Genomic DNA, 26,521 nt, shown 5'->3' with positions numbered 1-26,521 from the left:
CTTGTCTGAATGTTAGCCTTTGCATTAATGTTTTCATGAATTTTTCCAGTGTAATTTCTGAAGTTTCCCATTCTGTGATTGATGGAGTAGGAAACTACTGACTTTCTGTAGTTTTAAAGACGTGAATTCATACGGTTGGCACTGCGGCACAGCCGATTAAGCTACCACCAGTGATGTCAGCATCCCATATGAGTGCTGGTTCAAGTCCCAACTCTCACATTTCCAATATACCTCCCTATCAATGCGATAGGATAGCAGAGGAAGATGGTCCTAGTGCCTGGAGCCCTGACATTCACCTGGTAGACCTGTATAAACATCTTCATTCCTTGCTTCAGCCTGGCCCAGTTTGTCATTGTGGATATTTGAGGAGAAAAGTCTATAGATGGAAGATTCTCTCACTCTAAGTCTGCCTTCCAAAAAAATAATTTTTCCAAAAAATTTTACTTGATTTTCACCTTGTAATATTCTGACTCTATTGTCTAAAATAAGCTACTTGCTCAAAAGTGTTTGCATTCCTGTTTTAAAATACTCAACTTTAATTCCAAAGTAGAGACATGATAATACAGATAACATTTATCTAAAGACAAAGATCACATTACATTTGTTTTATTTAACAAACACATATAACATTTATGTGGTACCAGGCATTGCTCCAGGTACTTTGCTTGAATTTTCTGATTGCACTTAGTAATATCATAATGTCATTCCCATTTTACAGGTAAAGACAAGAGGCACAAGACAAGTAAGTACCTTGCCTAGGATGGAAATCTCAGTCTGTAGTAGCAGCAGTTGGACCACAGATACCCTGACAGACTGTTCTTTTCACTGTGCTATACTACTTTTCTAGTAGCATGGCTTGAAGGAAGGCAAGTCAGTTTGAAATGCCATGTGTATTATCTGCAACACTCTGCTTAGCACATGGCAGATGTTCAAGATGTACTAGTTGAATTTAACAAATAACTTAGAGAAACCAACAGCACCACTCTCCATTCTCCTAACTTCTTCGCTCTTTATCCTCATCTTTTTTAATGCCTATTTATTTTATCTACTTGAAAGGCAAAGTGACAAACAGGAGAGAGAGAGAGAGAGAGGATGAATGAATGAATGAATCTGCATCCACTGACTTCATTCCCCCAGTGCCTCTATAACTGGAACTAGACCAGGACGAAGTTTGGAGCCCAGAACTCTGCATCCTTTATATTGGTGGCAGGGCCCAAGCAACTGAGGACGCAGCAGCCTGCTCAGTTCTCCCTCCCCCAGCACCAGTAAGCCAGCATAGTTACCTAGTCTATTTTTTTTCTATTCTTTTGCTTTTTTTAAGGTATGTGGGGAAGGTGGGGAATGCTGGGTTGGGACACACAACTCTGAATACCCCAGGGGGTAAAGCAGAAGCTGAGGATTGCCCATAGAAAGGGGCTGGGGATGTATTTGAGTGGGAATAGGCATATTTTAAAAGGGAGGAATGACTTTGGGGGTCTTCCATGGACTGGGTCACTGCACTCACAGATAGGCCAACGAGTTGAAACCAGTTCAGAGACAAACCGGAGGGTATGTCCGGGTCAGGTCAAGGCACTTGCCCATGTGGGAGATGTGGGCTGGGCTAGATAGCAGCAGATGCCACTCCTGTGCAAAAGTTAGGGCTGGAGGGAATGCCTGGTAGGGCTAGGCCGCAGTATTTGCCAGCGAGTGTTCAAGCAAGGGTGGGACAAGTGAGGCTGGGCTGTAGCACCCAGCAGAATGCAAGAGAACCAGATCTAGGTGACAGATTTTGTAGGCTTGCCTCTATGGGACTGTAGCACCTGCTCGTTTGCTAGTCTGGGTGCAGTGACAGACTGAGCCAGGCTGCACCATGGAACTCACCCTGACTATGTCATGGCATACACTGCTGTGCATGAGGAATGGGTCTGTGGCTGGCTGGGTTGGGGTAGGCTGCAGCACTGTTCAGTTCACATGACAGTGCTGGGGGTGGGGGAGAACTGACCAGGCTGCTGCATCCTCCAGTATGTGCAGTGGCTGGTGCAGCTGATGGACCGAACCTGACCCTGAACAGGATAGTGAACTAAGAATCAAGTCTGAGTTCACCTCGGGCAAGGTTTCATGGGAGATTCTCCAACTAGACGGTTAGACTCAAACCCCAGCCACAGGGAAAATCAATATATACAGACCGACCTTGGAGTACATGTAACAGGACTGGACTTTCTCAGTTGCTGTTGTCTGTACAGTGAATAGCAAGCCCAGATGCACACAGGGGATATTAAAACTCAAATAGGCCAGTTGGGGATGTGAAGTGCCTCATCAGAGGATGGGCAAGCTTTGCAACATGTTTCTGGATCTGTGGATGCAATATGCTGGATTTGGTCAGCCATTAGACCCTGGAAGAATTTCCTTAGCCTGGATGCAACATAGCTAATGTCTCAGAACTGTCAAAACCACTCAAATGACACCCTTGGAACACTCTTCCCCATATCGGGTCTCTAAAGCATCATGGGATGACTGTCTTCCATCCCCAAGCGCTGATGTAATTTGACAGCAAGGAGTGGCCCCTTCTCTTTCCCTCCCTGGGAACACAGGAGAAAAAAAATTGAAGCATTTGTCCCCCCATCTTCCTCCATGCCTCAACCCTCATCATACCCTAACTGGAGACCCACATTGGTATTCATCCCTTTCACCTATACAAACAGTATTTAAAATAAAATAACAAAATTTGCTATAAATGGTTAAAAACAAACAAGTAAAGAAATTAGCAGTATAGTTATAACTAAGAACCCAAGGTCTACAATACACAATAGTAAGCATGCGCCAACTTAGTTGGTTATATAATCTGTGTGAGCATCAGTTATTTCAGCATAAAATGAGGAGAATGATATTGATCTCACAACATTTTCATATCGCTATTCAATAAGCTAATGTATGCAGAATATTTAGCCCAGAATTGGAAACTACTATTAATAAACCAAATTTTTATAACTACAGAAATGCTCTCAGAGGATGCTGTCTTTATAAGCAGCCAAATGGTTTTAAAGAATGATGGGATGACTTTAAGTAAAAGGGGTTAAGAACCATTCCTGCCCAAATTCTAGGCAGAGAACATAGGTAATATGAATAATTTAAAGCACAAAATGTTTGACTTTTTGAACTCAGTCTATGCTGTGCTCAGATTTCCCATGAAAATTTTACGTTCAACATGTACTGAAATCCAGCTCAATTTTTCTGTTTCTGAAACCCAGTCCTAGACTGGAGAGCCTGACAGAAAACTTTTTCCCTGTTAATTGATTCAGTCTTCTCGGCTCCATTAAAGCCTGACATTATTATGTCACTTAGTTTTCACAAGAAAGAGCAAGTCGTTGATGGTCATGTTCTGTAGATTTGTCTATTAGAGTTGTATTCTCTATCATATCATAGCCAAAGGACTGGCTAGCACAAGGAAAGCCAGGGAAGAATGTCCCCAGCAGCAGAGTCTGCACATGAGCCACGCACCAGCAATTCACACTCACAGCAGATGGTACACATCAGTCAAGGTGATCTTTCCCTCTAAAAGCTCACACAGACTTTCCTACAAGCTCAGTCATAGTGTGTGAGATTATACAACTGTGACACTCAGGCTAGCACAGCCTTCCCCAAGCACCAGAATCCTGGAAACTACACACACTCATTATCAAGTCTGTAGAAGAGAGCCATTGGAGGTGGGGAATCTGAGGTTGAGGGATTTACTCAGAGGAACATCTGAACCAGCCAACTGCCCCACAGCAATCCTGACATACAGGTGGCACAGTCCCCCAGTGCTGCAGGGGATGGCTCTGGGCACCTTTGCCCTTCATTCTTGGACCACCTTGCTACTTTGGTGTTTAAGTGTCCATTCCACCATCCTTTACATGTTACGGATCCCATGGGAGAAAGCAACCTTACTGTGCAGCACTCAATGTTTCTGAAAAGTCAATCGTTTTCATCCCAGTATCAGATGACCGTATTGGTAATGGGAAACTCAATTTCATCAGGATTTAAGGAAGCCCCTCTCTTTGCCCATACTCATGCACTATGCTTCAAGACATGAGCAGTTTAGGGTATCTTGAAAATACTTACTGTCACTAAATCCAGTTTCCAAAAGCTATGCTTTGCACACCAGGAATGTGCCTTGATTGCACAGGATACAACAGCTTTCCTGGGAAACTAGGGCACACCTAGCTGGTGAGAGACAATCCTGGGCTCCTGGAGCCCATCCTCACAGGTCCACTATCCTGCCTCCCCTCTCAGGCTCTCTCAGTGTCCACCACTCCCCACAGAGGGTGGGCTTCTGATGCCCTCACGTCTCTGTCTCTTCATCTAAAAGCATTCAGAGAAGTTACCCTGCTGCTCAAAGGGCAAGAAGCTACTCAGAACATATCACAGAAATTCCTCCATCCCACTCCTCAGAAACCAATCTCATCCTCCAATCTGTGTGCTTTCCTGGACTCTATGGATGGAAGTAGGGTCGGGTAGACACAAGGGAAGATGCTGCCACTTTGATTTTTTCTCCTTTTTATGAAAGGGTTGATCAAAATAGATACAAAAGGGAAAAATATTCAGAAAAAAACATCAAATTAATAACAGTCCTAAAAGCATTAGCTGAGCAAAAATAATACTACTTTTACATCAAATTACGCCAAGATATGCTAGAAAAGAGAGTAGAAGAGAAGAATTGCTAGCCAATATGGGCCCAGCGCTTGGCCTAGTGGCTTAAGTCCTCGTCTTGCACGCACCAGGATCCCATATGGGTGCCAGTTCTAATCCCGGCAGCCCCATTTCCCATCCAGCTCCCTGCTTGTAGCCTGGGAAAGCAGTCAAGGATGGCCCAAAGCCTTGGGACCCTGCACCCGTGTGGGAGACCTAGAGGAAGTTCCTGGTTCCCAGCTTCGGATCAGCAGAGCACCGGCCGTTGTGCTCACTTGGGGAGTGATTCATCGGATGGAAGATCTTCCTCTCTGTCTCTCCTCCTCTCTGTATAACTGACTTTCCAATAAAAACAAATAAATCTTAAAAAAATATGCTCAAAGTGTAACACATGCAGACTACACTTATTATTCATCCAGAGAAGCAAAAATCGGAAGTAAAAACAGTCATCCATTTTTGGTCAGTTTGGAGAAAATGGGCATTCTCAGATTTTGCTGAAATGCCATGGAACAATCATAATGAAAAGAACTGGCAGTGCCGAGTGGAAATTAACATTCATATTTCGATTGACAGAGTAATCCCACTTCTAAGACTCTACCGCAATGCCAACTTAGTGAAAGATATCTGCAGAAGGATACACACTGTGTCACAATAAACACAGCCATGCTCAGTGAAGTCACAGCAAAAGCAAACACAAAACAATGATTAGTAAAAGTCTGCAAAATAACTAACTACTTAAGGTTACCGCATCAGCAAACTATAACCCACAATCCAAATTCATGGACAGATTTCTATAAAGCCTGCAAGTTGGAAGAAGTTTCACACGCATAAAGAATTTGGGAAAAGACAAAATGAATGTTTCACAAATATGCTATTTTCTGTTCCTTTACACCAAATGTTCATTGAATTCTTTTCTGTGAATCAACATAATGAAGAACTGCATCACCACAAAGACCAATGAAAAGCAAAAATAGTAACTGAAATGGATTTAAATCACTTTCCACAAATACATAGCAATACATGAATTGGTAATGACACTAAAGAAATTCTGAAATCAACTAACCGGTCATGTTTGGAGAATGTCAAGAAATGAGTCAATAAAAATAAAGAATGAAGCATGTAATTGTCTTTCCTGGTAACTGAATGATTTATTATAAATACACTCTGATGAAGGAAGACAGAATGATAGAATTAGAGTATCGGCTGCTCGATTCCTCTGAGCACCCACAGAGAACCCACATACAGATGTTTTCTACATTATTACAGACACCTATGTTCTTGATTTCTGTGACGAAAACAGGAACATTTTGAGGAATTTGGAAGGCTTGGAACCTAAGGTGACACAAGCATTTCATGTAAAGGCAGGAAAACTGTTTAGGACAAAATAAGTCATTTTATTTTAAAACACATAGATTAATAAACACTGAAAACTTTTTAAAAGAAATGGTATCAGCACTTCTACCATTTTAGTGCCTCTAGAAATCATCATCAATGACTGCTATTATCACCAAAAAAAGAACAAGAAGATACGATGGCTCTCCCCATAAAAATAAACATCATTTATGGAATGATGTTAGAAGAAAATCAAAACTTCATCTGTTAGCCCTTAAACCTTACTATCAACTTACAGAACACACTGAGGACAGAGAAATTGCTTTCAATGACATCGCAGGAATAAGAGCAGCAAAAATTCATACTTGTAAACTCTACACAAACCTGGCCATATTTTTCAACAAGCAAATTGTGCACGTAACGTCAAACAATGAAAAATCCACAAGTCAAAGAAGACAAAATACAACTACTGAACAATTGAACTATATGCACCTTGCATGGCTCTTAAAACACTTGTGGAAAAGCATTTCTGCAGCAACTCAGCAAATTTTAACACTGAGTGGATACTTGGGAAAGAAATTACTGCTGGTTATTTTAGTACAATGGTTGTACTGAAATTACATTTTTAATTAGACCTTAATTTTAAAGACTTATTTGAAATGCTTATAGAAAAAATGTCATATTTTGAATTTTTCTGCAACACAATCTATAAATGGGGTGGTAGTGAGTCAAGGTATAACTGCTAATTGTTGAAGCAGGTGACGGACATACTACAGTTTATCATGAAATTTTATTTTTGTATATGATTGAGGTTTTATAATAAAAAAAAAATTATACATCTCAAGTACTGGATATGAGGTGTGAATTACAAATTTGGGTGTTGACAACTACCTCTGGTTTCATTAAAACTTCACCACTAAGCCCAAGGGTTGCCCTTTAAAAACCCTTATCTTTGAAATTTTGCATCATCCACAAAGATCTCCCCTTGAAATCACTCTGCTATATTTTCCATAAAGTTTTACCATAATTCCTGGCCCATGCTCCCTCATGGGAACTGGGTGTGGCTCCTCTGAAACTCCCCTGTGAAGGTGCTTTTGTGTGACCCAAGTTCAGGATCACACCAGGAACAGTCCTCAAAGTATTTGCTACATTCGTAATAATTTAAGCCATTTTAAAACTGGAATTACACCATATTTCTTTCATTGATTCCTTCATCACATTTTGTTGGGATAATGACTCTTTCAATTAAGAACTATTTACTCAGCACCTGAGAAGTGCTAGACATTGTGCTAAGGGTGTGACCGTCAACAGAACAATCCTCTGCTGCAGCGTCTGAGTCACACCTGGCTCACTGCCTCCCACTGCTCCCCACTGCCCACACCCGAGTGCCTGGAGTCCCGACTCTGTTTCAGATCCTGCTTTCTAAAAAGCTGCACCCTGGGAAGCAACAGGTGATGATTCAAATACGGGGGCCCCTGCTATCGACGTGGGCAACTGTGATAGAATTCTGGAGCCTTGGCTTCAGCTTGGCTCAGTCCCAGCTATTGTGGGAATTTGGGAAGTGAACCAAGAGACAGAAGACCCCTCTCGTTCACTCTCTCACTCTTTTTCTCTGCCTTTCAAATAAATAAATAAAACAAAAAGTTATAGCCCTGATCCTGAAAAGATCATATCAGTTATGATCAAGACAAAGTGGTGATGAATTCTATGAACGCTATAAAATAGGGTGACATAATTGTCTGGGATTAAGGGACATCTCTATTTTTGACCAAGAACATTCTAGAAAGAGCTCTCCGAAGAGATGGCAGTTGTACTGAGACTCTAAACAAAGAAAACCAAATTATGCTACAGTGAAAATGTTCCACTGCAGACAAATGCAGACAAAGCCAGAAAGCAATGTTCTCTATTCAGGAACAGGAAAGGGGCCAGGAGGTCTCCAGCATGATGGGGCTGAGAAAGTGTGGCCCCGTGTGGTCTTTTAAGGCAACAATGTATATTTAGTTCCTGTTGCTGTAGCAAGATGGAAAAAGTGAAAGCCAATTTCTCTCCCTGACACTGAGAAGATAACAAAAGATCGAGATATTTCTGGCTTTAAAAGACAACTAACAGATTTTCTATTTCAGAAACTGAAGCGAAAGTTACCTTATTTTCTAAGGAATAACCATCCCACCTTTTCTTACTTGCATAGTTGTTGAAGAGTAGGGTTAGTGCAAGTCGTACTAGTAGAGTGAAAGACTTCCTTAGCCCAGGGGCAATAATGGACACAGCAAGCTGAGTTCTGGGCACACAGCTGGAGATGCTCCAACCCTCATGAAGCTGCAAAAGGCAGAGCCACTTACCTTGAAAGACCACAAAGGACCTGGAAGAGCTCATGGGTGGTTCACAGGGTAGATGATAATCAGGGAGCCTTCTCCAAATACAGAGGACTACACAAAGCCTTGAAGACTTGCCACATCCTTCCAAAGCTGAGAGGACTCCAGAATACAGCTGAGAATACAATTCTCTCCTAGGGAAAGGAGGAAATCCGAGAGGGTGATGACAATCAAAGTACTTGAGACTTCTGTATGAAAATCTACATTCACCACAATGATTAAATTATTGATACATATCTAAGTGAATAAACTGTACTCAGTGCTTTCTACATGCTATTTCTTATCTGCACAATTATCCCACCAATGAAATACAGTGAATTTTTCTTTCTTTGTCCCCCTCCTTGATTTACAGATCAGGACACTGAGCCTCAGGTATCATGGTTAGTTAAGATATTACAAAGCCCTTACCTGGGAATATGGCACACAATATGAGGCACACTAATGGCACTAGTGATTAATTGGTCAATTAAAGAATCTGTGACTCAAGGAACTTTGAATAATTAATTGGTATGGTTTTTTGGTTTGTTTTTATTATATATATTTTTTTAATAATTATTTTGCATTATGTGACAGTTTCATAGGCTCTGGGAATCCACCCACCTGTCCCCCTCCCCTCCCCACTGGTGGATTCCTCCACCTTGATGCAGTATTACAGTTCAAATTCAATCAAAATTCTTTCCTTGCAAACATATACCAAGCATAGAGTCCAGCTACTTATTGTCCAGATGGGTTGAACAGTTTCTTGGGGAGACCATTTCTGGTCTGAAGTTAGAGCTGGCAGAATATCATCCCAGTCAATTAAGAGTCCCAATATAACATCAACAGCAATTTGCAACATTATGGAATTGACATGGTTTTGAGTAACCAGTATGTTAAAAAAAAAAAAAAAAAAAAAAAAAGCAAGTCCTAACCACAACCTATGATTAGCTCATTGACATTTCAATTTTAGTTTATATACAGGACCGGACCGCCTGCTATATACCTTAAAATGGCTATAAGGTACCATTCAGCTGTCTCGTGTCTATTTCATTTTAGTATTTAGCCATTTGTTGTGTTGAAGTATAATTTTGCTGATCTTGGCAGATTTTAGGATAATCTAGACTGGCTTGAAACTCTAACAAGATATTTGTCCACAATTAAGGTACAGAACCTTTTTTGGGGGGGGGTGGCAGGAAAATCCTCAACACCATGGTGAGGAGTAACTAATCTTTGTGTCCCACCCAGCAAGGCATGAGCCAATCCACGCCAGCTCTTTCCTGTCAGATTTCAAGCTCTACTTTCTGTTGTTTGTCTATTTATTTTAGGTTTTTTTTAGTTTGTATGATTGTTTGTTTGCTGTGAGGGGTTTTCGAAGCGATCCCGATGGTCATTGCAAGGGAGGGCGGGGGTCCAGAGGTGGAGCCAGGCTCGGACCAGAGAAAGCTCTCCTCCCTGGTCCCGAAGAACATTTATTGTTCTTCTGTTTCTGCGGACCGCTCAGGGCTTCTGGTTGTCTTTCCGATGACGTTGGTTTCTGCACGGTAGTGTTTGGACTTCTTCCATCCCCTGTGGAAGCTCCGGTTGGGGATGGGTGACCTCAGAGTACTCGGCCTCCGAGGGCATCCAATTCCCTGTGGCCTCCTTGGCAGTTGGGATATAGTCCTTGTTGCTCATATTAATAGTTTGTGGTGAAGGTCTGGGAGTCTTCATGGTTGGGATCCAAGCTTCCTCCTTACCACCTGCTCCAATCTGGAGTGCCCCCGTGCTCCACGCACATGACCTCCTGTTAAGAGGTTGTCAGGATCGCACCCGATTCCCCCCTCATGCATTGGTATAGTAGTTTTACTGTTGTTTGGTGCCGCTTTGAGTCTGTGGTCTATGAATTAAATTGGTATGGTTTTTTAAGGGTCACGTGTTCAACACATTTGGTCTGTGACTTCATCATGTCCAAGACACAATCTTAGCCCAGGATAGTAAAATAAGCAAGGACCCAGCAGAAGACAAAAGCAAATACAAATATATGCAAGTTGGAAGAAATGTACAAAGTATTTTTGAAGCACAAATACCACTTCTGCCTTGGGAAATGCTGGAGAATATGCTGCAGAAGACACATGCGATTGTTAGGTGATTTCAGGGAACAACCACCACTGAACTCTTAGACCTTGGGGAGGATACTAAGCAATGCTCTTGTGTATTTGAGTAACGATAATTCACACAAATCTCTTTTCCCTCAAACCTGAATTATAGGGATATTTTCATCACTTTTTTACACATACCAAGCAAAACTCATATGTCCCAAGAAAGAACAAGACCAATAATTACTAAATAGATCCTTAACAAAAATAATCAATGTAGAGGCATTTTAATATCTGACTTCAAAGCATACTTCAAAACTATAGTAATTAAAATGGCATTCATTGTATTTGGCATACAATGGACAGAAATAAGTAGTACAGAACAGAATGCCCAGAAATTAATTCACATACATACAGCTGATTTTTGACAAAGGTTCTCAGCTCATGCATGAAAGGTAAGCTCTCCCACAAATGGTGGTGGTAAAACTGGATGCATACATGCAGAAGAATAAAATTAGATCCATACCTCTCACCCTATGCAAAAATCAAGATGAATCAAAGGCCTAAACTAAAGATTTGAGAGTACAAAGTTGTTGGGAGAAAATGTAGGGTAAATATTCCAGGACATTGGTACAGGTGACATTTTCTTGGGCAGACACCCTAGAGTACAGAAAAACAACACTAAACAAATACATCAAAGTCAGTAGCGTCTGCATAACAAAACAATCAACAGGGAGAAGGGACACCCAAGACAATGGAAAACAGTGTTTTAAGCTATCTACCCTACAAAGGCTAATATCCAGAAAATATCCGCAACTTAACAAACTTAACAAAAAACTAAACAAGAAATGGACAAAGGATGGCAACAGACAGTTCTCAAAAGAATAAATATAAATGGCCAACAAACATGAAAAAAATGTTCAACATCATATGTGTAAGGGAGATGTACATCAAAAGCATGAGAGATCACCTCTACTCTGTCTGAATGAGACTCTAAAAGACACACAGTAACAAATGCTGGTGAGAATGCAGAGAAAGAACAACACCTACACACTGTTGGTAGGAATGTAAACTGGCCCTGCCACTATGGACAACAGTATGGAGATTTCTTCAAATTAGAAATAAACTTGACCTATCATACAGCCATCCCACTTCAGGATATAACCAAAAACCATGAACATCTGATATCAAAGAGATCCCTGTACTATCATGTTTATAGCAGTGATGTTTACAGTAGCCAAAATATGAAAATAAGCAATAAAGAAATATTATTCAGCTACTAAAAAGAATGAAATTCTAGTATTTGTAGCACAATGATTATATATGGAGGACATCACATTAAATAAAATTATGGCAGACACAGCTAAAATTTTTTAAAAGTCAAAACATAAAAACAAACAAGAGAGGATTATTAACGTATTTCAGGATTTTTGTAGTTTTATAGTTTAGTTGCACACCTTCTTCAAGCCAGTGGTCAGAAATGTCAAACTTCTATTGTTTCAATGATCTGTGATTACTTCTCAAATTACTATGCCCCCATGAAAGTCTTTTTTCCATCTGATTATTGGTTATTGCCTACATTGCACTAAAGAAGTGGTTTTTTGTTTGTTTGTTTTTCACTTATTGAACTCTTAACATGTTGGAGTATTATCCCTTAAGTGCAATGTAAATTAAAGATATGTTATCTGAAAAATAAAAGTGAAGGGAGAAAAGCAAAGGGAGATACACTGGCAGGGAGAGAAGGGAATATCACAATATTCTTATAATTGTTTAAACCTGTTTAAAATTACATTTTTTTAATTTTAGAAGTAAATCTCATTTGTCCCAATAAAAACATACATTCATAGAAACTTCCCTGCTTTGGGTAGTTAGCCTGCTATACCAAGTTGTGACATCATGCCATAATGTGGATTTAAAAATATGTAATTACTTATGTGACTATATATCAACTTCTTTTCCATCAGATGCACCAAAGCCCTCAAGTGTAGGGTAGGATGGGCCCTGCAGTCACGTCCATACTGCACGTTTCTACACCACCAGAGCTGGCTACACCCAATCTGGACTAAACTAGGTACTTCTCTCCTGGTATAGCATTTGGGTCAGTGTGAGCTGGTATGAGCACCTCAAGTGGAAAAGGCAGGTATCTGGTACCTAAGAAGAGCTGTGTTACAACATGAACACATGAAAAAAAAAGATTTTTAGTATAGTTGGTATCCAAAAATAATCAGATAGTCAGGAATACAAACCAATGTATTCCAAATGAAAAACTGCCTTAGCTTCTGACAATTCTTGTTTTACATCAGTCCCTGAAATTCACATAATACATTATTTTTATTTTAAGATTTTTTTATTTTTATTTATTTATTTATTTACTTATTTATTTATTTTTTGGAAAGGCAGACTTACAGAAAGGAGAGACAAATATCTTCCATCCACTGCAGCCACAGTGGCCAGAGCTGAGCTGATTTGGAGCCAGGAGCCAGTGGCTGCTTCTGTGTCTCCCACATGGGTACAATGTTCTAAGGCTTTGGGCCATCCTCGACTGCTCTCCCAGGCCTCAAGTATGGAGCTGGATGGAAGCAGAGCAGCCAGGATACAAATCAGTGTCCATATGGGATGCTAGCATGTACAAGGTGAGGACTTTGGCCACTAGGCCACCACACTGGGCCCAAAATTCTCCCATTTTGCTTAAGTTAGTTAGAGCTACCTATAGCCAAGACTGCTGATCTTCAAACAGAACCGGGGGTGGGGGCTGTATAGCAACAACTATGGCTAAGGAAAATCATTTTATCCTATTAACTGAAACAGAGAAAAACAATCTCCAGGAAGGTGATGGTCCTGGCTCTCAGCTGCTTTCATGGGGAACAAGGGCAGTGGCAGTGTGAGCCCAGCTGGGGCTGGCATGGCGCTGCGCCGGTCACACACTCAGGATCACAGCCCTGGGACAGGAGAGGCTGACGAAGCCCACCGTCAGGGTTCGGAGATTCTGCCTGATTCAGCAATGGAGAAAGCCCAGCTGGCTCCCTTCCACGGGTACCGAGGGAGAGGACACAGGATGAAGCTGGTTCCCCAGGTCAAAACAATTACGGAAACATCCCATGCAGAGGCCACCTGGGAGGCTGCACTGCACAACAGGCAGGAAACAGGAGCTGTGAGGAAGGAAAAAAAGAACACACTCCAGAAATCAGCCCCTCTCTCACAATAAGTTCCATCTCTGCTGAGATCATTTTTTTCCTCCCTCTCCTTTACTTCCACAGCATGGCCCTCTAGCTTCTCTTGTCAGAATTTTCTTGGCTACACGGCAAGGCTGCCTGCCTTTTCTTTCCCACTAGCAGATAAACGCCCAGAGTAGATTCTAGGTCAACCTCATTCCTACACTTGCTAAGTGTATAACACAGTGTCTCGCACAGCAAACATGCTCACGGGTACGTGTAGGAGGGAGGACACAGGCTCCACCACTGACTACCTGTGCGAACTTTGTGAATTTTCTGTGCCTAGTGAAATCTCATTGTCCCAGCGAAGCAGTGACCGCATTTGCTGTTATCTGCACTAGGCGTGGCTGAAGACTGAGACGTGGAAACCACCTTGCATGAAACACAAACAGTACGAAAGGAAAGCTGAACTCACAAGCAGTAACCCACGGTCTGTACCTCTGCCCCTGTTCTCTTGCACACTGTGCTTTCCTACCTAATATTTCAACCCAGCATGCCCTCAGGAGTCATGCTTCACACATTCTCCCACAGAAGGGAGGACACAAAGTAACATCACTAAGCTAAGCATCCTAAGCACACAGCAAATGACTGCAGTGTGCCCAGCTTTGAAATGTGCAAAAATTATACCTGCGCATGCCAAATTACAAACGGCTTCCAAGTGCCTGATGCTGGATTCATCACCACGTCCCACAAAGATGCTGACTGAAGGTTTTCAAAAACTTCAAAAGACTCTTGCAATAATTGCATATTCATTAGATAAATTAGTTCTAGATTATTTTTAAAACCATAACTTGAAAAAAAACAACAAAGGACTGAACAGAATTATGCAAGAGCTGTTGTGGTGCAGAATATAAAAACGCACAACAGTATTAATTCTCTCTGAAAGCATGAAATAGAATGGGCACGGTAGGAGGAGGGTGCAGTAAACCTAAAAATAAAAGACCACATAGAGAAAAAGAATCTGGAAAAGTTGACCCTTGGGTGGTCACGTTTTTCTAATTGTTTGGTTCAGAGGAAAAATAACTTGTGTGCCCACTTCAGATAAGGAAACACTGTGAGGCAGGTAATGACACTCCCATTACACTGTCATGTGGCTGCAGTAGGTAGTTCATGTGTGTTCCTCACAAGTACTGGCAGGGATCATGTTCACTGAAAATCCACATTCTGGAATGACAGACCTGGATGTGTTTTAGACTCCAATCTACCTGAGTAAGTAGCTGGCACACTCAGACGTGTTAACCAAGGGAAGACACCAAGTCAGCACCAGGTAATGCACAGTGCCTTGCCCGCAAGTGCGTTAACAAACAGAATAAAAAAGGACACAGAACTCCGGGCCGGGCTGGTAGTTGCCATATGGCAGGGATAAGAGATGCACACCGTGCCTGGGGCCACCTGTGTATAATATTAGGTGTAAATTAAGGAACCTAGCAGTAGTTCATGCTGCTTGCCAATGCTCACTGAGGCTGATCATTTTGCCATATGCAAAGGGCTGGCTGGCTGTCACCTGGCAGAAAAATCAAGAAGCCTCCCGACAGCATTGGTTCCAACCAATCCAGTCTGCATGAGTAAAGCAGCATGCTACAATTGTAGGACTGGTGTGGGGAGGTGGGCTTGGAACAAATGGTTATAGCACTAAATAGCCAGGATGGGTCAAAGCCAGTGCTCAGAAGGAAAGAAACAGGGGAGTTTAAAAAAGATCAGTATTTCTAGGAAGTGTGGCACAGAACCTAAAAACCCAGGCTCCCTTGTCAAGCTTTGGATCTGAGCAACTTGTGTCCCTAACTAGGACTACGACTGTGGCTCTAAGTCCTTTCACCCTCCAAATCACAGTTGCCTCACTTTCAAAATGAAGATATCAAAAGGTAAACAGGACTTAAAATGTTATAAACCATGTTACCTATAAGATTTAGTTATAACTTAATAAAACTCTTCTTTACATGAGTCACTACAATCCAAAATATTAAAGAACTTCAAAATTCATGGAAATTTGAAATTAAGTTATTTGGGAACAAAAATTTGGGGATTCATGTACCTTTTTCTTACGTTTTTCCTGACCTTTTTACATACCTCTTGTCAATCACAATCAGTACACCACAGCACCCTCAGGGCTGCTCTAATACTGGACTGAGTCCCTCAAACAACAGAAGCTTGTCTCCTCACAGTGTTGGAAACTACAAGGCCAACGTCAATCAAGGTGTTGGCACACTGAGTTCCTTCTGGTGACTCTGTCCTGGTTTTGCAGGTGGCCATCTTCTCCTTCGTGTGGTCTCCAGGCACCTGCACCCTTCGTATTCCTATGTCCAAATTTCATCCTCAAAAGATACCAGTCACATTGGATTACATCGGAACTAATCACTAAGTTGATCACTTCTTTATTGGTCCTGTCTCTTAATAGTAATATTCAGTCTATCACCTTTCAGTCTGTAACTTACGAGATGATAGGGGAGCCAGACAGGACAGCTGCTGGCTGTATAGACCCAGCATTGTGAAATGATACAGATTATTGTTCCTGTGGTTTTTGTTAATGGAATCTGATAAGCCCTGCTCCTGCTTAGGGATATGCCAGGCTCCTAGGAAGTGGGATCCAAAGGCTCTTCATGGCAGATTTCCAGCCTTATGTAAATGTTCATTTCCACACCCTGCCTGTGCCTGCAATTGGTCAAATACTTAAACCCTTTGGAAACAACCTTGTGAGAGGAGGGAGGAAACCAGCAGTAAAAGCAAGGATACTGGAGAATACAGGATGGCTGAGAAGGAAGACAAAGCATAAAAGAGCTGGCAGTGGAGACAAGGACAGCCCCCTGGAAGAGCTCAGAGTCCACCTGTCAGAGGGGGCTTATGTGAGCCATCCCGAGCTCAGGTTCTAGTATGCACTTGACGAATCAGAAAACTTACACATCGTCAAGACACACTCTTCTTGGCACACCTCCTTCACGTTCTCCCGCTCAAAGACACTCCTCCTGTTCCCCTCCACCCATATAAGTGCTCACTGTCCTGTATTGTGTCAGACTGCAGATCCGTCTAAGCCTCACTACACTTTCCTACACTTCCTCCTCCTTTTCTTGGTCTACATTTGCTTTGTACTTGATATGCGCAGGCATGCCTTGTGTTTCACCTGAATACCTCAGGAACCTCGGGAGCTCTGTGATTATTTCACAGATGAGAAATTCTGAGGTCCAGAGACATTTTGTGATTTGTCAAAGGTCGCACAAAAAGTCATTATAGCAGTCATTACAAGGACACATATCCATCACAGCTTATAGCCCTGCTCCTGGCCACCATGATATCCTGTGACTGCACAACTAAGACATCAAGGCTATGAAGTGACCAAGCAAATCAGACATTGAACTCTACTTACTCTGCCTCCCACCCCAGTCAGATCACATGCCCTCCCATAGCCTCCTGGATTAGCTTAAGTCATTACTGCCTCACTCATGCCTGACATATCACAAAATCATAGGGTCTTAGGGTAGGGACTGTGTCTGAGTTCACCTGGCACAATACCTAGCTAATAAGGTGGCTGGGGGTCCATAAATAACTTTGGATGAATACTAAATACCTATAAACAATGTATCACACATTTCACTTATCAACAACAAGATAATATAATACATGAAATTTCTCCTCCCTTTTCAGTCCCAACAGGCACCGTAGCAACATAAATTAGGCAGATGTAAGGGTCATTCCTAGACCCCACAAGTGATGTCCTTCTCATCCCATTTTCAGAACACCAGAAAAACACTGAATAAGAAGAGAGAAAGCTGTTAAAAGACAGAGTTCATTCGGGGCTGGTTTGCAGAGCTTTTAAAAATAACATCTGGAAAAATTTAAAAATGTATTCACAGACCAATTTATTAAATGAGGGACAGACCATGGGCTCAGAACACCAATTACTTGCCCTTTTGTCTATGCCATTTCTTGGAGAAAATTTAGTGAGCTAAGCCCTAGCGTGTCAATATAGTAAAGTAGTCAGCATTTGGGTAAATTATAGATTAGCTTCAGCAATTGTTCAGCTTCTTGAAAGAATTTTCCAAATAAAAAAAAGATTTTTTAATTTTAGTGCATTTTGCTCAATGTCCCACAGTTTTGAAAAATATATCAAGAAAGACCAAACTGGTCTTTTACTCAAATTTGTTCTAATTTTTCTGATGCTTTTACCAGCTGTTCTATTAAAACAGAACAAAACGTTACCTTGGAAAATGAAGATGAAAAAGTATTGAAATAACTGCAATTTTTTTTAAATTGTTCTTTTTCAGAACTAGAGATCTTAAATGATGACCAAGAAAATCTGTAGGTTCTCCTGGGAGGGAGGTGTTCCTTCAGGTTTTACCACGTTAGGACCGCTTTTGGTTAAAAACCTAGCTGTGTTAACAGGAATGTTCTGAGGGGTGGAGCTTTGTCATTTTTCTGACCTCCAAATCTTGGCATCTTTTAGGATGGATAGATGCAAGACACGGGGTCAAGAAAGCTGGGCCCCGCTCTTCACTCTGCCACTTGCTGCCTGTATGACCTTAGGATTGACATTGTCAAGAAAATAATCACACAAACTGAGAGATGCTTTATAAAAGCAACCGGCCTGAACTCTTCAGAAATGCCAACGTTGTGAAAGTCAAAGGAGAGCAGAGGAGGTGAAGACAGGAGACAGCCACCTGAAATGCGGGATCCTTTCTAGATCCCTGGTCAGCAGAAGATCAGAGAGGACACTATTAACTCACAAAACTGATGGATTTGTTACCTCTTCTCCCAGTAGAGACTGTAGGAGTGAAAGGAATCCAGTGAATACACATATCAGACATGCTTAGTGATATTTTCAACAAATGCATGAGTGGTATCAGCTCTGTCAATGCAATCATTTTCCACAAACTTTCAATACCTCCCAACACGGCCCGACAGACTTCAAATCCAGCACTACCTTTCGCTCAAAATAAGTGAAATGAAATAGGTGCTACCAGGGCTTCTTCACAGATGAACAAGCTAAGAATCTTAACAAGGTCCCTGTTTTCCCATGGATAAGTGTAGCCAAAATTCTGAAACAAGTTCAAATTCCCAAGCCTGTTTTTTCATTGCATGGCACACTCTCAGAAAAACAGTCACAATCTTTCCCTCTGCTCCAATGCCTCTCATTAGCATCCTGAAATCATAGGTGCAAAGGTTGACAAGGCTTCATTTTTTTCTGCCCCTTATCTTTGACACTGATGCCTTCAGCTGTTTCGGGTGATAGGAAGGCTTTTAACCTGGTGAATCAATAGCTGCTCCCTGCCCACCTCCATCACTGCAGTGACACACGGCAGCCTCAGGGACACTCCAGGTCTTTACAGCATCTTGTTTGCTGCCCTCGAGTCTCGCTTTGGCAATTTTACAACATTAGCTGTCCTTTAGACAGGAGATGAAAAAAAACACTCGGTAATATTTAGGGAGTGACTTGCATCAGCAGTAATGGCAGCTGAAGTTTTGTCCTTGCCCCATAAAAGTAAAAAGTAAGGGCCCAGCAGTGTGGCCTAGCGGCTAAAGTCCTCGCCTTGAAAGCCCCGGGATCCCATATGGGCGCCGGTTCTAATCCCGGCAGCTCCACTTCCCATCCAGCTCCCTGCTTGTGGCCTGGGAAAGCAGTCGAGGACGGCCCAATGCATTCGGACCCTGCACCCACGTGGGAGATCCGGAGGAGGTTCCTGGTTCCCGGCATCGGATCAGCGCGTACTGGCCCGTTGCAGCTCACTTGGGGAGTGAATCATCGGACAGAAGATCTTCCTCTCTGTCTCTCCTCCTCCCTGTATATCTGGCTGTAATAAAAATAAATCTTTTAAAAAAAAAGAAAAAATAAAATGTAAATACGAAAATTTTCTAAGAAAGTCCTTATCAAATATTCATCAAGCTACCTATTAAGTTGCAGGCAGTGCTTTGAAGGGGCTTGTAGTCCAGTGGAAGAAAATGACAATCAGACAGCACAGGCCATCCAAACACAAGCATGGGGTGTCAAGGTAAGGAAGGAGTAGCCAGGAAAGGCTTGCCCTAAAGGATAAATGAGAGTTGCCCATGTGTCAGGGCCAAGATCATCAGTGCCCTCAGCAGGAGGGATAACACATTCAATGGCCTGCTTAAATCTTAAGGTGCAAGCATGAGCAAGGATGCAGCTGTGGATCCAGGCATGGCCCAGAGGTTTGAACTTCGTCCTAAAGGTAATGGGAAGTCAACACTAATTTTCCATCAGAATGATATTTAGGCTGAGTTCCAAAGATCATGAGAAAAAGCAGGTGAAGCAAAGCTGGGACGACTTTCACCACCAGAAACTAATCAGGAAATAGAAATCCCATCGATGATTAAGGAAAATAATTCTCATGTAAATAATCACTGGCCAAAAATTGGAAAACAGAAAAAAATCCAAAGCAGACACTGAGATGTCATAAACATGGTAAGTGTAAGAAACAGCTGTTACTTTGAGGGCTGGAGAGACAAACGGAAAAACTGGTGCTAAAACGTATAGGCTTAGGGGCTCGGCGAGGTAGCCTAGAGCTTAAGTCCTTGCCTTGCACGCACCAGGACCCCATATGGGCACCAGTTCTAACCCTGGTGGCCCTGCTTCCCATCCAGCTCCCTGCTTGTGGCCTGGGAAAGCAGTCAAGGATGGCCCAAAGCCTTGGGACCCTACACCCAGGTGGGAAACCCGAGAGAGGCTCCTGGCTTTCGGCTTCGGATCGACTCAGCTCTGGCTGTTGCAGCCACTTGGGGAGTGAGCCACCAGATGGAGGATCTTCTTCTCTGTCTCTTTTCCTCTCTGTATATCTGACTTTCCAATAAAAATAAATCTTTAAAAATATTTTTAAATATATAGTCTTGGAGGAAGGATGCGGGAGAAATGAAGCCCGAAGCCCTGGGAAGATGACGCTACCTGCTGGCACTGCTCATTCCTCAGGAGCTTAGAGGACCGGGCACAGCTGATTTCAGACTTCGCTGGGGAGGCCAGGGACATATGTGGATGTCTCTGAGAGAGTGCCAGGAGGCAGGCTCCAGGAGACTACAGGCTGGAACCAACGTGGCCAATGAATACACTGATTTCCAATCCAGGTTCTTGTCTCTCTCAGGGGTACAAACACATAGTGGAGACTAGTATTTTGAGCAAACAGGAACAGAACTTACTTAACAGTGAGGGAATAAACACTCATTCACGAGCAAACGCGGCCCACCCCACACAGAGAAATACCCAACATGAGGAGATCAAAGTGTCCCCCATTAAAAAAAAAACAACTGAAAATTGTACCTCTAAGCAGGAAAGGTCCGTCTTCTAGTGGGACATGTTTATCCCAGACTGGTGTGCGGCAGAACAAGTCAGAAAGAAAGTACTAACTCCAGCAGAATGTGAGACTGAAGGATAGCTTTCTGCAACTTTCTACCTCTTTCTAACCAGGAACAGGGCAGGGTCTCCCCATGTGCTTAGGTCCCAGATGCAACAGGAGCATCTTGGGAAAGTGGGCAAACTAAACCAGCAGTTAAAGAGACCACATCACCTTGCAGGGCTACAGGAGTTTCGGCTTGCTTTAATTTTAACAAATTACTTCATTGCAGCACATTGGAACCAACTGCTGCTATGAGGAGCAAGCAGTTGTGTCAAGGGCTTGGCTGGCTCACCCAAACACGACAGAGACAGACCCCTTCTTCCTTCCTCCTCTACTTCACATCTTCTTTTGGCTTTCCCTGCCCAATGGCAGAGCCAATCTGGGAGCCAACCTTAGGTAAGGAGACAGGAGATTTACAGAGCCCCCTGCTCAGGTATCACAACACTGCGTTAAAAAAAAAAAAAATGGGTTTGGAGCTGAGAAGCAACCCCTTAGTAATCAACATATGAAATGTCTGTAGGCATCTCTAACTGCAGATAGCTCACCAGCAGCATGGGAGGGTGCATCCCACCCGGGAAGCAATGGACTTAAACAAGCTCCAGGGAGCCCTGATGAAACACAAGAATCTAACGTTCAGAAGATCATGGCAGCCCTGCCTGCTTTTATTGTCCACGGAAAGAGTGTAGCTCCATCTGGAGCAGCCTGGAGCCATTTAGACCAAAAGAGAGCTTATCCTTAGCATTGCCACTCATAACCCCAGTGTGGCGCTAGTACAGAAACCCCCTCTTTCCCAAACAATGGCAAGCCTGGTGAACCTGGAATAGTTGAACTGCCATTCACTTTATTTCTAGCTTTCTTCCAAAGATTCCATCTCTCAGTCTTGGTGCTTAGGTAAAGCTCCATTTCAGCAAAGCAGTCGTGATGTGACTCAGCCAGTCAGAACAGCCACATACCCCCAGCCACCCTGATGGGTTCGGGGTGTTCAGAAGACCCAACGGGATTAGGAAAGACAGTCTACTTCTCCATCTGAGATTCCAACAGGAATGAGACTCAGGAATGTTGCAGCCATAAGCACTTGTTTGGATAGGAGGCTTCGACATAAAAACACTGAGCTCAGAGCTGTAACTGAATCAAATCTGCTGCCAGGATTTTTCAGCTGGATGAATTACATGTATTACCTTTTTTATTTAAGCCACCTGGAGTGAGGCTTTCTTTCATTTTCTACAAAAAGATGCAATCCAAAAGAATACAGAATCAACACCTGTGTTGTGCACCTGTCCCTCCACCCCATCCCCCATTTACACAACAACCCTTTCCTGTCCTCCGTTTGGATCACAGCACCAGGAGGAAAAACAGCTTTACACCACAGAAAGTGCCACTCTTAAACAAGCGAAAAGTGTTCACTCTCCTAGTGAACAGAAGTAGGATCTCACCCTGACCAAATGCCCTCTAAACAATGAGCAAACACTGAAAAATGCTGAAAACCAATAACAGTTATGATTAAATAAGCTTATTTATATACTCTGTATGACAGCATAAACTATCATATATTACACTTTATATATTACAACATGTACCTGAAACTATTTATAATCTTTAACACAGTAAATCTGCTCTTAGAAATAGTTGCACAGCTCATCCTCTGCCTGATACCTCTAATTTTAGCTTATTTAAAAACTATTTTTGTTACTGAAACTAGACAACTTACTCTATATGTAGCAAAATACAGTTTTCCCATCCATTTTCAGCACTATGAATAATATTTGTATTTCTAGGTATACCAGTTAAGCTTGGGATAACTTTTTAAATTTACACTCTTATCAAGTCTCATTTTCACGTAGCTTTACTTAAATGTTGTACCATGAGTTCTATGTCTACAGTTCATCCCTTTAGATGAACTATAAAACAAGACTAGAAGTTCCTTAAAGTAAAATGCCAGTTCTCATCTTTATAATCATAAACATTTCAGTCAATGAACATTTAGTACTTACATAAAATTAATTGGACACTATACACAATAGCTAACACAGAACCATACACAGTTGGTGCTGGGTAAAGGAACTATGATAAATGTCTTCCTGGGAATATTCACATTTAAAAGAATAGAATAGAGCCAAGGCTAACCACAAACAAATCAATCTTAACAGTAGAACCTGAGGCAGTTTTAGACATTCTCTCAACCCTACGCTTTTCCTAAAGTCCCAACAGGTCAATGCAAAGGACAATCAGAAGTTGCTAAGGTCCTACTTGCCCCTTTCAGAAACCCAAGGACAGCAAACAACAGATTCCAGCAATTCCATTTTTACCAGTGATAGCAGCTCTCGGCTCCCTAAATATGCCTTGCTGTCTCATATCTCTGCCCGTTGCAGCTTTTCCTTACTCTGTCTTGAATCCCACCTGTCTACCTGATGAATGGCATCCTTCAACACCCAACTGAATCCCCTCCTTCTCTGGTCCATGTTGAGTATGATTTGCGACACTACCTATCAGCCCCAGTTACTGATCTGCCTGGCTAGTACCAAGGATGCCTTGAAGTTGTCAGTGTTTTGTTATTTTCATTTGAAAGGCAGTTACAGAGGGAGAGTAAGGCAGAGGTTGCCATGCATTGGCCAGAAATGGGCCACATCCTGGATCTCCCATGTGGGTGGCTCATGACCAAGTACTGTGAGTCACTGTCCCTGCTTTCCAAGTGCATGAGCAGTCAGCTAGACTGGAAGCAGAACTGTCAGGCCTCAGACAGTGTTCACATGGAGTGCCAGCATCACAGGAAGAGACTTCACCCACTGTGCCACAGGGCTAGCTCCAGAGGTTCTAAGTGTTTAGGGCAGTGCTAGGCAGTCTGCTCATCAACTTGATTAGAATAAAATTTCAACTGATTGTAGCAGAATGTTTTGAGAGTCACAGCTGATGAAGCAAAATGGCTTGGATATATTCTTGTTCAGGCAGTTTCACAACGGTGCACACTTGTGCACACACACACACAGAGCATCCCTAGCCCTCAGGTGTAACCCTTACTGTGTGTTTCTGAAGATTACCAAAGGGAATACTCACCCAGCTGGCAGCCTCCCAGGTTAGTCCTTGCATCTATCAGAACAGGTTGGGCTGACACTTCCAGAGGTAAAAATACTTCGTGTCTGCACCCAAAGGGTGACATTTTGTCTAATGATGTTAATTCTGCACCATAAACACTTCATACTACAAAAAATATCCAAGTAAATGCCTGTCAGGTCGACAATTACAAATGGCAAAGGAGAGATAGATTAATTCCTGCAACAGTGAACTTGAATTATTCCAAAAGGCAAGTAGTTAAAACACAATTTGACATAGATTAATTAACTCTGTGTCTTCATAAAGCAAGATCTGTGTTTCCCTCGAAACATACTCTAATTTGCCTGTAGTCTTATACAGATGTGGCTTATTTTCCTTGCTTAGCTTTTGCCTGAATGTTAGCTCTGAATTTCTGTTAATTTATATCTTAGCACAGACACATGCTTCAGTTTAAGAATGCATTTTCACTTGCACAGCTTAGCAAGTGTGTTTTCAGCAGAAACCGCTGTTTTATAATAACAGTGGAAACATACAGGTAGACATCACTCAAAGAAATTCATGAAGCAACTGAACAATTTGCATAAAACTTAATATGTCCACTTTTCAAAATGACTCCTCATAAATACCTTAAATTGCATGCTTTGCTGAATGTTATATACAGCTTTTGAAATTTAAGCCAAACAAGTCATCATATAGGTGTGCAAATATTTACTTTCAAGGTGGTTTACTGTAGAATTACTCATGGTAGGAAAAAAAATGAAACAATCCTTAATGAGCCTTTAAAAACAGAAGAATTAAAGTATCCATATATTAAAATGCTACATTGCCTTTGCAATTGGTGCTGGGAATGAAATATGCAGTAGCTGAAAAAGCATTCTTGACATAGTAATAAACAGGGAGAAGAAAGACCAGCCATAGCAACACTTAGAGGCGGCACAAATAGTGCTTACAAGCATGGATTCTGGAGCCAGATGACTTGGCTCAAAGTACAATTTTATCACTCACTATTCGTACATCTACAGGCTACTCAATCATCAGGTACCTATTTCTTCATCTGTAAAATGGGGATAAGCAGTTTTAATTTGCTTTGTTCTTTAGTGATTTATTTTCTAGGATCAATTATGCCTATATGGCCTTCAGAAATTGTATTCATTTGACAAATATTTTGTCTATTTTGTGAAAAGAATATACAAAATTCCTTGCACTTGGGTTGCTTACACCGGCAGGAGAAGCAGATAATAAGCAAAACCCAGAAGTAAGCAATATAGCATATTCAAAGATGACAACTGCATCTGAAGAAGGAAAGTAGAGTAACAGGACCTGAGCGTGGGAGCAGGGAATAAAGATGAATGAGCAACACCTTTTCAAGAGGTGGTCATGCTAAGCCGCAGTGCAATCACTAGACCCCAGAGCTGAGAAGCAAATGCAAAGACAAGTCGTACCTATTTTTTCATAAACAGCTATCTGCCAGAATAACTGCCATTTCTGCACCTTTGTGAGAGCCAATTACCTTCTATTTATTTATTTATTTATTTTTAATGTGAAAGGCAGCATCACAAAGGCAGAGAGGTAGAGACAGGAGAGGGTGGTGGAGGAGAGATTCCCCGCCCACTGGGTCCCTCCGCAGAGGCTCGCAACAGCCAGATCTAGGCTGTATCAAAGTCAGAAACCATCACCTCCATTCAGGCATTCTTCCTCAGCATCCATTTAGTATATATTCTAACACAGGATATATTTAGACCAGTGTAGGCAGCAGCAAAGAGTTGAAGAAGCCTAGACTTGAAGAGTAAGCGAAGCAGAAGAGGGAGGCAGGGGGTACTTTGCCAGCAACAAATTCCAAGTAGGAAAACGAGGGGAGAAACATGAATTTAAATAAATTCAGATAGGATGTGTGTGCGTGTGTGTGTGTGAGTGTGCCTTAGATAGAGCTTAAATAGGATAGACATGAACCTATTACTGAGGATCCCCTGAGCCGGTCTCAATCAAGGTCCTACTCAGCCATATAACCTCACAGCAACTTAGGAAGCCATGCCATTCACAGGTTAGCCTTCTCAGGGAGACTGAGGCCCTGCTGGAAGCCTCACACCGTGCAAAGGGCACCTTCGGGTTCTGAGCACCCGTGTGAGCTTATGCTCTTAACAACAGGTCGGCAAACTACTCACCCTTGAGCCAAATCGCTCCAAAGCCCGGTCATATAAAGTTTTATCCATGACCATGTCTGCATGGTGCACATGGCTGCTTTGACAGTAACACAGTAGAAGCAAGAAACCACACAGACCTGTGACTTGGAAAGCCTGATATATTTACTACCTGACCCTCAACAGAAATTTTTGCACTGCCTGTGCTTTTGCCATTTACCTTATCTGGAAAAGCTAACCTGAGGATTTGCGGGGAGACCATCAAGTATGCAGTTCATTTAGGTAAGAAATGTCTGTTGGGTGTGGCGGTGTCTGCTTAGGTTAACTGCACAGTGAGCTGGGAAATACACACTGTGCCTTTAAGGTTTAATGCATTTAATGCTTAAA

At 42.2% G+C, this 26,521-nt stretch overlaps 1 protein-coding gene across 1 annotated transcript in view; it reads right to left on the bottom strand.

Moving 5' to 3' along the window:
• Positions 1-8,337: 8,337 nt before the first annotated feature.
• Positions 8,338-26,521, bottom strand: part of PRELID2 (PRELI domain containing 2) — a 129,543-nt gene continuing 111,359 nt past the window's right edge. Inside the window, exon 7 of the mRNA XM_004586517.2 lies at positions 8,338-8,485. The gene's annotated coding sequence lies outside the window, so the exon portion shown is untranslated. The remainder of the gene's footprint in view (positions 8,486-26,521) is intronic.

The sequence above is a fragment of the Ochotona princeps genome, chromosome 19, assembly GCF_030435755.1.
Source record: "Ochotona princeps isolate mOchPri1 chromosome 19, mOchPri1.hap1, whole genome shotgun sequence".
Classification (NCBI taxonomy): Eukaryota; Metazoa; Chordata; class Mammalia; order Lagomorpha; family Ochotonidae; genus Ochotona; species Ochotona princeps.
The sequence above is the reverse complement of the archived record's forward strand: the minus strand, read 5'-3'. Positions and strand labels throughout refer to the sequence as shown.